General features: G+C 42.0%; 1 protein-coding gene across 8 annotated transcripts in view; it reads right to left on the bottom strand.

Annotated features, from left to right (window-relative positions):
- The window catches only part of TBL1XR1 (TBL1X/Y related 1), a 380,885-nt gene that overhangs the window by 25,440 nt on the left and 341,219 nt on the right, over positions 1-14,226 (bottom strand). For 4 of the 8 annotated variants that reach the window (XM_052686536.1, XM_052686538.1, XM_052686539.1 and 1 more), the window contains one exon: positions 8,931-8,998. The exons of the other annotated variants lie outside the window; for them this stretch is intronic. The gene's annotated coding sequence lies outside the window, so the exon portion shown is untranslated. The remainder of the gene's footprint in view (positions 1-8,930; positions 8,999-14,226) is intronic. 8 annotated transcript variants of the gene reach the window in all.

Genomic DNA, 14,226 nt, shown 5'->3' with positions numbered 1-14,226 from the left:
ATGCCAAATGTGAACCTGCATGAAAAATTAACTGTAATTCTACCTCATGAACCTTTGTAGTGATTTACCATAAGGTCAAGCCCTGCTAGTTTTCCTTGCAGCAATTTAAGAAGTGCTTCTCAGGCTTATCTTACAACTCCACTGCTTTGTTTTACTTATTATCTCAGGAATACAGCTTCATTGCCAAATACTAAAATAAATAAATACATTTTCCTTTCCTCATCTGAATTGTTTTCCTTAGCTCAGGCAGTAAATATTTGTATTCTGTACTTCAGCTTTAGTGACCTAATTTATGGCAGCAGTCTCTGTCTTTCTGTGCCAATTTGAGAGTATGAAGCATACAAGATGACAAAGCCAGTCTGCAATTTTCGGAAGAAAAAGAACTGCAACCCTGAAAGGAAAAGAAAAAAAGCCAATAAAAACCACCCAAAAACTCAGCTAAAAATAACAGTTACTGTCTACTTATCTGAGCACTCAGTCCCCAGGAACACCAGGCACAGTCCTGAGCACTATTACAAAATAAGCTGCAGATGAAACCTATTTGCTGGTTTTGCCTAGAGCAAAGTAGTATTTAATTACTGAACTATGAACCTCCTCCCCAAAGTCATACGCTACGTGACCCAGGAGGCCGGGATCCTGGCTGTGAAAGCAGAGACCAGTGACGATGCAGTCAGTGCCACTCTTCCCGTGCTTGGGCTCCAAAGCTTCCATTCCTCTCTGGAGTCACACCCAGCTTCCCACACAGCTGTACAGCATCTTACAGTGCTTCGTGGCAGCTGTATTTTGTAATTCCCTATACTGACTTAGGATGGTTCTGCTACTTATACTCGATATTGAATAAACGCTGTTGAGGTTCAACTCCTCCTTAGGCCACGTCCCTTTAGATGAAGTTACAATTCTTCAGGAATATCTGATTGAAATAGATTCCTGCAATCAACTGCACAGACCCACTCCTGAGGAGGCTTTGTCAAATTATTAAAAGGCTTTAATGAGCCCATGGAACTAACAGCCTGCTGGCATTCTCTGGATCTAACATCAGATTTCTGGAATCAAGGGCAAGAAAAATGAAAACTGCAATAAGCATTACCTGCTACGTTGTTTAAAACCCAATGCAATGTACCTCTTAACCATGCACCCAGTTCTGAGAGTGCAAATACACGACTGCTTATGTCCTGCTCTGCATTAAAGCCCTAGCAAAAAATTAATTATGGATGAATGTGGGAACACACCCATTAATCCTCACTTGGATCAAGCTGTGTAAAAATTTCAGAGAAAATAAGTGAATGAGAAGAGCTCTTGAATCAGTCAAAATAAGCTCTATCAAGAGCCTCTGGCTTCTGCTGAGACTAAGGGAAGGGAGGGGCAACAGCCAAAAATGTCTTCTATTTGTGACTACTCATCATTGAAAATAAGTACAAGTGCTACAGTCCAACATTTTTGATCAGGAATATGGAAAAACTGAACAATTGGAGCTAAAAATGGAGTTAACGACCTCCGTACTGCGCTAAGTTTGTGCTCTCAGCTGATTTATTCTCATTTTCACTGCTGGAAAACCCAATGAATCCCATGGCCTGCAAGTCTGATCAAGAACATTCCATTTTTTCCAATGTGTTGTTCCCGATGTTCCCACAATAGATCATTCAGAGCTCTTAGAGACTGTGTCAATTGAACTGAATGATATGGTCGCCTGCTGGTACATAAATGCAAAGGCAAAGCTGAGGGGGTTTATTTTCAAAACAGGAGACATTGATCCTGTGACAATGTTCCATTACCCCGACTTCATTTCTATTAGAGACAGTGATTACATCTACATCAATTGCTTGAGCTGATGGATATTGGTGTGCTAACAGCCACGCAGTTTTTCACCACACTGCTGAAGCTGACCTGCATACCGATGGGTTACAGAGGTTCACCCTGAGCACGAGCTAAAGCTCCGTGCTCCACAGTGCCAACTACTACAGGCTTTTTAGCACACTCCTGTAATTTGTTGATTTTCAACTCACTGTTGCTCTGTAAAACTTACTGGGGCCGTGCAGCCTGCCAGTGATTCCACCTGCTATGTGTAACACATTTATATTGCTACCTGATGGCAGCTCAACAGCATCCGCAGAAAGGATCTCTGCACACATGCAAGAGCATCCCTGTGTTGACTAGAGATTTTTTCACAGAGTTGTATGGACTCCATTTCCCAATATCATCACCCTTTTACAGCTTCTATCCATTGCATTTGCCATCTTTTTCAAGCTGGTGATCCATCTTCTGGCTTTCATCTCCTGATCTGACACACAATCTTGAGCCTGTGGTGATGCATTTGCCCTGGCTTTCACCTCCTCACCATGCACAGCCTACACTGACTCTGCTCTCCTGTACTCATCTCCCCGACCACTTTCAAGAGCACTGACTTTATCAGCACTTCCTTCTGAAATCTCTTACTTCACGTTCCTTTACTGCTTTTCTGTTACAACAGATGAGTTGCCAACACTTCTCACAATGCAATCTGGTAGTTGAATAAAATTCAATTCATCCTTAACCCCAGTGATACTCATTCCACCTAAACTCTGTTCATTTTACTTGCCCTTGGCCATTCAGCCTTGCATCCTCAGCCGTATCCTGGTGCAAAAGCAACACATGTAGCACAGGGCAGAGAAGAGCAGTCCTGTGAATCTGTCTGGAGTAAAGGATTCGCAGTGCTGGATGACTGCCTTCTCCCCACTACGCAACCTCAGAAAAGCTCTGATTTTATCAGGCATGGCACATGAGTACTGCAGTAGGGATACACAAACGTGATTTGATTAAGGGGAGAAAAAAATTAAGGTGTTTTGTTCATAAAGGCAGTGAAAAGGGGCTCACCGATTCCAAATGCAAATAAAGCTGACTTGCTTCCCTGGTTATTAAGTCTAAGTCTCACATGCCTTTCCCATGAGAAAAGAAGTTTCAGAATTACGTACTCTGGCAGCAGAGCTTGTGGCTAACAACCAGTAAGTGCCTGAAAGCAGCCAATGTTTTCCTGAGGTGGATGTCCTGCTGAGTACCAGCAGCTCTGAGTCCACTGTTTCTGATGAAATGGAAAACCCTTATGAGAAACTATAATAATAGGGTGGGGAAAAAAAATTAGCAAACTCACGGAACTCAAAGATCCTTCAATTAATCCTTCAATTACATTTTATTGCAATTTCAAATCTAACAAGGAAACAAGGGAAAGCATCACCTCAGTTCCAGTGATAAAGAGCTGCTGCTACTTTCTGGAGGGGAAGCAGGAAAGCGAGATTCCTTTTCAGTGTTTTTTTTTCTGTTTGAGATGAAGAAAAAAGCAAAAAGTGCCTTTCATTGAAGAAAGCCAACGCATCAATGACACAAGGATGGCAGTATGTTTTTATAACACCTTCTGACTGCTTGGGACAAGGCCACTGCTACTCATGAGTCACAGACTGATGGCAAACAGGTAGATTGGTACTTATGAGCGTCAATAGCAGAAATACAATGTGCTTGAGACACGCTTTTCTATACTAATCCAAATATTAAGTGTGCTGTGAACGTAACTGCAGTCAAACAGTGGGATTTGGTATTGAAAATACGTGCCAACACTGATCATATTTAGCATTCAAAGTTTTCAGCAGCCACAAAACATATCCTAAAGCCTGGAATAAATTAAATGCACGTTGACAAGTTTTTTCTAGCCCCAAGATGTTCATTTACAAGACTTAAAGACATATAACCCATAAGTGACTGTAGCATTATGCCTGAATGAAGAGTTTGAAGGAAGGCTTAAGAAAGTTTACCCTCAGATTAAAAACTCAACTCTACTTCCTTAACTCAAACATTTATACATCCACACCAGTCACTGAAGCAGCCTTGAATGAGCCAGTAGAGATGCAAAGATAAATTACCATCATGAGCTCAGAAATTAAGGAAAAGAAATGGAAAAACCTTTTTTCCAAAGCAGAAATAATACCTTTCTGCAACTGACTGTGAAGACGACGTATCTATAAAAACAACTTGTGAATCTACGTTAGATGCATTCATTCCTGCACATCCCCAATTATCCCAGCCTTATTAGTTCACTAATCCACAAAGCAAGACGTACTTTCCTCACATCCACTCCACCAATACCACCCACACCACTTCATTTTCATTCCCCATGTCTAATGAAACCAAATGCCATGACAGTATTAAGTAAGGTGCAAACTGCTGCTGAGTCTTTAAAGCAGTCTCACAGTTAGCACGTTTCTTTCACCATCAGCTGGACTGCACTATCTGAGCTGCAGTAACAGACGGGATACCAACGCACACAAGACCACGTACAATAGGACAGTGTGAAAGCATTTCCAGCTGTGTTGTTTTTAATTAAAGATTAATAACCAACAAGACATAACTATCAGGACATTCCACAGAAGAGGCAGCTGAATGAATTAAAATTAATTGATCGTTCAAAAATTTACTTCAGAAAAATGAGTGTTAAAAAGGATCATAAAGCATTGAACTCCGAAGTTAGATAGCCAAATTTTCCAGAAACACCTAAACTCTAACGAGCCCTATTGGAATTGACTCCTAATGAAGAACAGGATACAAAGTGCTTGCCTTCTTGGTGTATTTTGTAAGATGAAGGTCACGTCTCTCAAGAACTACGAAGTAAATTAAGAAATAAACAGTCTGAAAACATTATTCTTTGTCATTCAAAGCTCCTGTCATCTGTTAAGTTTAAATCAAACACTACAATAGAAGTTGAATACCCTCAGGTCTCAGAGCTCCTGATGAGAATGGGCAAGGTGATACACGAATGGGACCAACTGCAGCCACAGGCAGAACGAAGCATGTGGCGACTTGCCTGTGCGGTGCCTCACTGCCATCAATGAAATCATCCTTTTTTGTTTTTCAGGTTGTAAATACAAAGAAGTAGCATTCTCATTTTTTCTTCTACTGCGCCGTGCACCAGCCTGCAATAGCGGTGTAATCGGCTGCACGTGCAAGATGCATCTGGACACAGAGGCAGACAAAGGGCTGCTGCTGTAGTCATGCACATGCAGGCACGAGGGCACAGAACCACTTTTGGATGTGATGGCTTCTTAGAATCGAAAGCAGCAACAGCAGTGTTGGAGCTGGGGATTGCTCAGCAGCTCCGTAACCACTGCTCAGACAGAGCACAGCGCAGCTAAAAGCTTTGTGACAGCACAAGCACCATATGGTAAGAGACTGACATGAAAGCTCGGGCACTGCCGGGCCACCGTTCTCCCATCAGCTCTCTCTCGTGGCTGTCAGCATCGCTGTAGAAGGGGAGGCAGGGAACTGACTGGTAGAGCAGATGGCCCCGCTCCGCTGCGGGACGGCAGGCCGACACCACAGTCAGTGCTGCACACACCAGACCCTCACTGGGACACACGTCCAACAGAAGCACCTCGGCCCTGGAAGCCGTGCACTGACTGTTCTCTAAGCCAAACTGTGCTCCTACTCAATTTACACCACTTCCAGGCTCTGTGCACTCAACAATCACACCTTCAGTCCCCGCATCTCCACAACCTACTCTGCACCACATCCTATCTCTGTGTAATTTGTCATGAGCGAAAAAACATTACTGCCTTACTGCCACATATTCTGGCATGGAATATCTTAATCTGTATTAGCTCTACCTGTATTTCCATGTAATGAAAAACTTACACCTCCAAGACTTACATAGCCATTAATCCAACCCCCTTCCCTACCTCCAGCACTTGCTTCTCCTTCTCCCCCCCTCTAAACGAAGGTGTATCAAAGGTCTTTTAGCAAAACGCTAAGAAAAGCAGGTACTGTGAGCTGCCGTGTCTGTAACACAGAAAAGACATACACCACAGTCATCGTCCTTGATAAGATTTTCCATACCCTGCAATGCATCCTTTCTTTACTGGGAGCCGTTCCAAAGTCTGAATCATCAAGAACAGTCTTTTCTTTCACTAAACACCCTGAAAAATAAAAACAAGCCTCTTTCCTTGTCCTCTGAAAATGCAATCTTTTACCTAACAAATTAGCCTAAAACTACTGGCAGCACTGAATGAGTGCCAAGTGCCAATACTCCCTGGTTTTGTTGTTGTTTTTTGTGATGTCCTGAGGCATGTTTATGTAAAGGAAGCCTTCCCAGAGATGCTACGAACATGCCTGCCGTGACACAGCCCCAGATGGCTCCTACACGTTGCAAAGTCACCTGTATCTCTAGAAGCAATCACACTGGTGTTCTCTGAAGATTAGAGGCATGTACCAAATGTTCTTGCTCATTTGGCACTGTACAGAGGGTCTTTGATTCGAAGAATCTGATCACAATGGCAGACGCATGCAAAAGGAGTTTCTACAAAATATTAAAAGATATTTTTAAGGAACTTTATTTTTGTACGTCGTATATAAAAAGCTGTTGCAGAGCAGCCTGTTGTGGAGAAGGTTTCTGTTTGGAGGGAAAAAGTGCTCACAATGAGTGCCTACACACAAAAAACGTTAAAATTTAAAACCAATGGTTTTGTTCAGCAGAGGCAGGAGTCTACTGAAGAAACTATTGTAAAATTGATTGAAGTCACAAAGGATCCAATTCAGACAAGAAGTTCAAAATCAGGACACTTCTGGCTGCTTAAGCCAACATCAGACATCCAGGCTCATAAATTTTTGAGTTAATCCCCTCTGAAGCAACCCAATCACCATTTGAAGATGCATCATGTGTCCAATATGGATTCCCCTCAGCTAAATGGCAAACAGTCTCCTCTGCTGGTGCTGCTAGAAACATAATCGTGGTTTTGTGTTTCACGTACAGAAAACACTTCCATGCAGAAAAGTTCAACATCAGCAGAGATGGAAATACACCACAGCCAGCAACCGCAGGCTACTGCTACATACACAGCTGCGGAGAAATCATCTTTAAATTGTCCCACACATGACCTCTGTGCTGTCTTTTGTGCAGTTAAGCCACCACATTAACTACCGCTAGTTCAGATTTAAAGAAATTAGACATGACAGCTTTTGAGAACACAAGCGCTGCCTTATCTTTACCTCATCTCCAACACAGGAGTCCCAAGATTCCACGCGTGAATAAATTCTGCTTACCCATTTCCAGTAATGGCAGTGTTATTTGCAAATAAAGAGATGATGGAGGGGAAGAAGGCCAGGCCTTTGCTAGATCACATCACACTTCAGCAGCGACTGCACAAATCGCCCGCAACATTTTGAAAAATCCTCAGTATTTTTCAGTCTCCAAGGAGCTCCCAGCATCTTTCATTTCTTACAATATTTATAAAGCTGTGATGGCTTTACTTTGCAGAATCACTTTTTAATAGTCTTGAATAATGCTACTCAAAACTTCGTGACGCCATTCCTCTCATATAAAACCGAGAGCTTTTATTCTTCTACTTCAAGATTTAGAAACTAACGTGAGTGTACATGTGTTAATTATGCATGTTCAAAGTATTAGCTGTTTACAGGGCTGGAAAATATACAGCATGAATGCTACCACACACAAATATCTCAGATGTGCCAATCTAGTTCAATGACAACAGTGAAAACTGTTTCAATCTTTACACCCTTCACTTGCATCTTCAAACGGCATCCTTTGACTTCCCTAAATTACCACCTGGTAGAAATTTGAAAGACAAAAAAAAGGGGTGAGGGGAAAACAAAAAAAACAAACAATAAAACCCAACAAACAATAAATCGCCAACACAAACAGGCTTCCTCCTACTTTCTTAGGCTGACTTGAGAACCTCAATTAAGGAACTTATGTGCACCCCACCTTGCTTTTAGAAGATGGAAAACAGCTTGTGAAAGTATAGAAAGCTAGGGATCAATCCAGAAGAATATGTAAGCATATTATAGTCCCATTGACTTCAATTGCTTAAGTGATTTGTTGGAGCACAGCCAGTACAACAGTGCCTTGCAAGAACAAGGCCATTAAGAACAGTCAGCAGTTTCCTTCTGTGGGCTGTGGGGGTCTGTTTGCAGGCTAAGTTTTTAAAAACAACCTCCTTCTGTCTTTGAGTGCCCTCTATGGCTTCAGGACAGCACTCAAGGAAGGCTCATGAAAAAAATTTTAAGAGACTGTGATTGAAGAAAAGGAAAAAAAAAAGACATCTGCTCCGCCCACAAGACATTTGTTAAATTACAGCATATATTAACAATTCTACAGATACCAATGCAGTATCAGTTATCCACTGCTGCAAGAACAAACACTCGATTGTGCTCCTGCACAATACGTAAGCAGTGCTGTTGCTAGACCGGTTCAGAATGAATTTTCCCTTTATTAGGAAAAGTAAGGTAATCTGCTCTCCTTTGAAACTCCAGCCTCGCAGAAGAGAGGAGACTAAAGATAAGAAAGTGTGTTTAAGAGAAGTGTGCCAAGTCAAGGGAAATGATAGAGGGATTGCACTTACATACACTTAATGCAAACAACTGCAAAATCATGACTGTACATTAAGCCAAAGAAGAGTGATAACAGCACACAGTCTGGGTGTTCGCCCTCTGAATGACGTACTCATATTTTCCTTTAGGAAGCAAAGACTTTGGCATTTGAAAACAAATAAAAAAAACCCCACACTGCAACAAAAACACAGAAACTTTTGTGCCTCCCCCATCCCTTCCTGAAGCTGATGCACGCTAAGGATCCATGCACCATGTAGATCATACAAGATGCTTTGTCAAAAGGTCCAGTTATTAATGCATCCACGCTGTGAACTGATGTGTTATATTATCACAGCTCTCAATAAAGTGAATATGGATTTACACATTAGACAATAACAGCTCCAAAAGGAGCTGTTAAAATACCACTGAATAAAAGAACACTTAACGTAGGCATTCAATGGACTGCAAAAATGGATACCTAACAAATACTGTAAATGCATGTAACTGTAATTACTAATTCTAAACCGTACCAAATTTTCGTCCGCTATTATGAGAAGTAAAAGAGATAAATCATTGAGTGTCCTTACCAGAACTACTCTCTGAAACCCCACAAAATTGTGATGTGGCAGCAGTACAGCCCCTGGTATTACACCACCTGTAACACAAACCATATTGTGATAGTTTCTATCAATATTTATTTTAACAGATGATAAAAGGATAAAAGCTATTTTTCCACCAGTCTTTTTAGAGAAAGCATTAAAATAACATTTAGTTTCCTGCGGATTATAATATATTTTTATGCAACAAAAACAAATAAACAAAAATTAAAGACCATCTTTTTGGTTACTTACATGGAACATGCTTTAAAAAATTACAATTTTACTCTCTTCTCACCCTTAGTTGATGACAAACCCCCAGCACAGAACAGCGCATTCACTTCAGTGGAATTTCTCTTCTTTCTGTCTGCTCATACAGACAAATGGGAACTTTGAGGGGATCCAGCTTACAAATAGCACAGCACTGATGTGGCAGCTTTATTCAGTCTTACCCAAGAATACAACTAAAATATTTCAGCAGTAAGACGACAAATAGGAAACACAAGGCCTCTACCGACCCATCCAGTTATGCTTCCCATAACTGACTACTGCAGAACGAAATGTAACATCAGCCAATTAAGAAGAGCAGTTCTGTGGAAGAATCCTTAGGATACCCTCACAGAGTTAATTTCCACAAGTGACTTCAAAGCTGAACCGCTCCCTAGGACTTAAGCACATTATACACCTGTGATCAGAACAATTACTGATCACACCTTTATGTAACACTGAGGTTCCTACCACGGATATTCATTACCGATGAAATCACTAGAGAGAAATCTAACATAAACTAAGGGATTAAGGAGAAAGGCTTGGGGGTAAAAGAACAGGAACACTGCCTGGGCACAACAACAGAAGAACTACCTATCAAAAAAAAAAAAAAAAAAAAAAAAAGCTGTCTGAAGCGAAATACAGTTCATGGAACAAAAAACCTCTCCCAGATGGACGAAGATGAGGAAAACAGCAATTTTTTTTTTCTAAATACTAAGCTCCTGCCATAAAGGCTGACAAATGCATTACAGCCAACATTCAAACTTTCCAAATACCTCCTTAAAACCAGGGCCAAACCCAAAAAAGGCAACTCGTGCCTTCAACAGCGGGCAGCGCTACAAATTCACATCACCTTCAGACTCTATGAACCCTACCAGTACTCTATTACCAAGTTACCCAGATGGGTGAGAAGTCAATGGTGGCAGAGATCAGCAGCTTCCTACTAAAGCACATCAGTTCATTCAATACTGCCCCTGCCAAACCTTGGAAAACCCCTTCCATCCACCAGCCTGGATTGGACAAGTGTCCCACTCCCTCTCTGTAGCAACACACACAGACACAGCTGAAGCCGAACGGGAAGTCCTGAGCTGTATTACTGCAGTTACAATTCGCTGCTCAGATATTATGTACTATTCTGATCTCTTCCTGCAAAATTAAGTGTACGTACCAAGTGCACTGATAACACTGAACTTAAAAAACAAAAACAAAAGAACAACAACAACAAAAACATAAACAAAGTTTGAAACACTTAGAGCATTTTAACTGCAAGATGAGTGATGGTGCAAAAGATCGTTTCCCCGCTCAATGCAGGGGACTTGGACTAGGTGACCTTTAAGGGTCCCTTCCAATTGAAATGATCAGCACAGAGGGCTGCTGCCATTCTGCCTGAGCTGGCAGAAGGGAATGGTACGTTTCAATATTTACATGCTTTGAACTTCTTGCATTCTGCATTAAGCATTTATCATTCATTCAGAGCACTCGCTGTTTGAAGTAACTAATTGATATTACCCCCAAAATGATGCCAAACAGGAGAAAGAACAAGGAGGCCCTGAAGGAAAGCAGCGCAACACCACATCCTGAACAGAAGCCAGTTCAAGAGGAATTCCTTTCCTCTCTTCAATTCCCCACAGAGCGCACATAAAAGCACAACACACACCGAACACCAGAAGCTCGCTGCTCTATTAGCCTCCCCTACAACAACAACAGGAAATCTGTTTACAGTTAACTAATTTGCCATGGGATGGACAGGGTTGAGAGGGCACGCGGTGAGAATGAAGCACAGGGCCCAGCCCACACGGCCCTTTGGGTGACGAAGCACCAGCGCTGCCTTCAGAGAGACCGAGCATCTCGCTGCTGCCTTCATCTGCATCATATGGGAACCCCCAAGTCACAGATATCCTGGAAGCAGCTGTACCAGGTTTCAAGTTAACGACTACAGTAAAATTTATGGCGTGTCCTGCAAAGCCTTGCATATGACACAGAGCAGATACAGGGCACTGGCACAGGCTGCCCAGGGAGTGGTGGTCACCGAACCTGGAGGCGTTCAGCAAAGGCAGAGATGTGGCACTGAGGGATGTGGGCAGTAGCTGGACGGTCAGACTGCCTGATCCCTGAGGTCTTTCCCAACCTTAATGCTTCTGTGACTTCATTTTTAATTGCATTCCTCCCAAGTGATGTGCTGAAATGGAGCACGTCACAGGGTGGAACTTCCCCTACTAGGTTTAACCTTCAGAGCTTCATTCTGCAGTAGTGCTGGGGCTGGTTTGCAGTTGCACGTGTTGTCTTTTATTTCTCTCTCCTAGGAGATGCTTAGCTTGAAATATCTCAGGGAAGCTGGAGGAAACACATCATAAATAAACTAAACCACAAATCTACAATCTTGTTTAAAACAACAACAAAAACGCTTGGGAGGAAGGGAACAGCTAATAAAGTGGCAAGGAAAAAATAATCAGCCTCTGGGAAAGGACAAGGACAGAAAATAATGCAAAATTGTGGATGCTCTGAAAACCCAGCACTTCACGTGACTCTAACTGCCAATCTTAATGATGGGATCTGTTACAGAAACGCTCACCGTGCAAGAAATTGTGCCTTGTGAGCCAAAGATCTTTCCCTCTGCAGTTTAAAACACCTGTGTATTTTTAAACCGTATTTACTTCTTGTACATATAAGTAGTATATATAAGAAGTACTTCTTATATACATAGTTTCCACATTTCACAGTTAATTACAGAGGGTGTATTTTATCAAACTACTGACACCTCCAATGATGCCCCGTGTAAATACACAATGCCCCGCTTTGGCAAAGGACAGCTACAGACGTGACAAATGATAAACCAACGCTGATAGTGCAGTACATGGAAGCAGCAGGAGGTGCCCCAAGGGCTGCCATCTGGGTCACCCCACTGCTAAGGCTGCTCCCAGCTCAGCCATGCTCCAGGAGTACATTGCTGCTCTGTGGCACTGGCACCTATTCACTCACATCACTGTTTGGGGTTTTTTTTTCCCCACCACATTTTAGTTTTGCTAACCGAAAGAAATACAGGGAAAAAAGCATGTCTTGCATTTCTCTAAATTAAGGGAACACAGCTGCTCACTGAGTATCCCTTATAATCATACTTTTGTGTGCAACCCTCCCAAGCTTCTGGGCAGCCATTTCCATTACGGATTCCCCTTGTCCGTGAACTATAACCAAAATCCTTACTAACATTTGGATTTGAGTTTTCTTTAGTCGATGCAATTTTGTTTTTAATAATCAAAAACAAAATGGATTTTTAACAAACAAATAACATTTCTGAAAAAAATTGCCTGGGGTTTTGCTTGTTTTGATATTAAACCATGTACACTTGGAAAGAAAAAAAAGAAGTAAATCATGTGCTCATAAAAAGCACTGATGTGTAAATTGAACGTGGCCCATGAGGGAGAGGGAAATTATCCACTTTAAAGAAGTATTGTTTACTGCTTTCTTCCCCACTGGAGCGCCTGCTAATAGTATTTGCTGTTGTTTTCTTACTGTGTGATGAGTATGGCTATAATCTAGAATGCTGCCAAGGCGATGAAATGCGTGTGTACAGAAAAGAAAACAGTATATGCTGACATTACATAAAAACTCTATCTTGAACTTAGAGCAATGGATGTATTTTGGATATTCAGAATGCCCAGTGCACAAATGAGCCCTTATTTTCGCTCCATCCTATGAGAGCAGCATAACTCCAGGGCTGATTTCCCTCTGTTTGCATAAAAACAAATGTTATCATGGTGAGATCTGATCTGCACGCTGCCTCTTATTTCCTCTAATCCCTCTGTTTCAGAGACCATCCAACCAACAAATGTCACCAGCAGAAAAACTGAAATTCAAGTAATGCATTAACAAAATAAGGGGTGGTTCATCTGCAACAATGAGACTGTTCCATTTTGCCCCTACAAGCAGCACTGTGAAGTCCCAGTGGCCACAAAGGAGATTTAAAAATAAGAAAAGAAAAATAAAAACAAAAACATAACAGGAGAGGTGGTTTAAGAAAATCGAATTCCTGGGTTGAAAAACTCTCATCAGTCTCCTAGAACTGCTCCACGAAACATAAGCAAGTCTCCTTAAGTATGACTGTGCTCGCTCCTAACTATTCTGCTGTAATTCCACAGCTTCCAAAGAGCACAAATCAGCAGTGCCTGAAGGCAGCCCGGGTTGCTGCCTGCTCTGATTGATCCCCTCCATTCACACTGCAGCAGAGGCTGAGGAGCAGCCAGGGCTGAAGTTTCACCATGGTAAATTTCAAGTCTTTGGGTCAGTAACGATACTGAAGCAACAGGCAGGAAAATATTATCTTGCGGGCTTTTTGGGCTAGAAGCTTACATTTTCCATAAAGCTCCCCAGGATGGGGATGATCAGACGTGGACTGAACTGACAATGACAAGTAAAGCTTCACAGTTTCACATCCTTAAGTGTAACAGTACTACAGAATGCTATTTGTTAGCAAAACAGTTACTCCAGGTTCTGACAACGAAATGATAAAGTTTAAGATCTTTATCTGTAGAATATTAACGCCATGCTCTGACCACCCCAAGGCAACATCCCAAGTGAACGCATCACTGTTCTCCTCTTTAATCACTGTCAGTTCTGTAATCCATCAGTTCTGCACTTTAAGAAGTTGCATATTACCAGAGTAGATGACATTTTCAAAGCCCAGTGATGGTGCTCAAAACATTCTATATCTGAGCAACTGCTGAGGGCACACATGGAGGCAGCGCACACATCTCAATGTGCACTGACGGGTTTTTGGTTGGTTTCTTGGCTGTAAAGGTCTGAAGACAGCTCTTCTAAACATCTTCCAAATACACTGAGCAATCGTGATGCTTGTGGAAAGCCACGTGACTTCTCCAGACACACTGGGCCTTTCTTAATGTGCAATGAGAATGTGTCACAACAGACACTGACTTCTGGTGCTACTCAGTAAGCTCCGTGTTTATAAGAAAGCACCACACAGAAACCAGGAGAAGCTGAAGGAGCACGTATGAATTATTTAAGA

This window comes from Tympanuchus pallidicinctus, unplaced genomic scaffold (genome assembly GCF_026119805.1).
Source record: "Tympanuchus pallidicinctus isolate F22 unplaced genomic scaffold, pur_lepc_1.0 scaffold22, whole genome shotgun sequence".
Lineage (NCBI taxonomy): Eukaryota > Metazoa > Chordata > Aves > Galliformes > Phasianidae > Tympanuchus > Tympanuchus pallidicinctus.
This window is presented reverse-complemented; position numbering and strand designations above follow the sequence as displayed.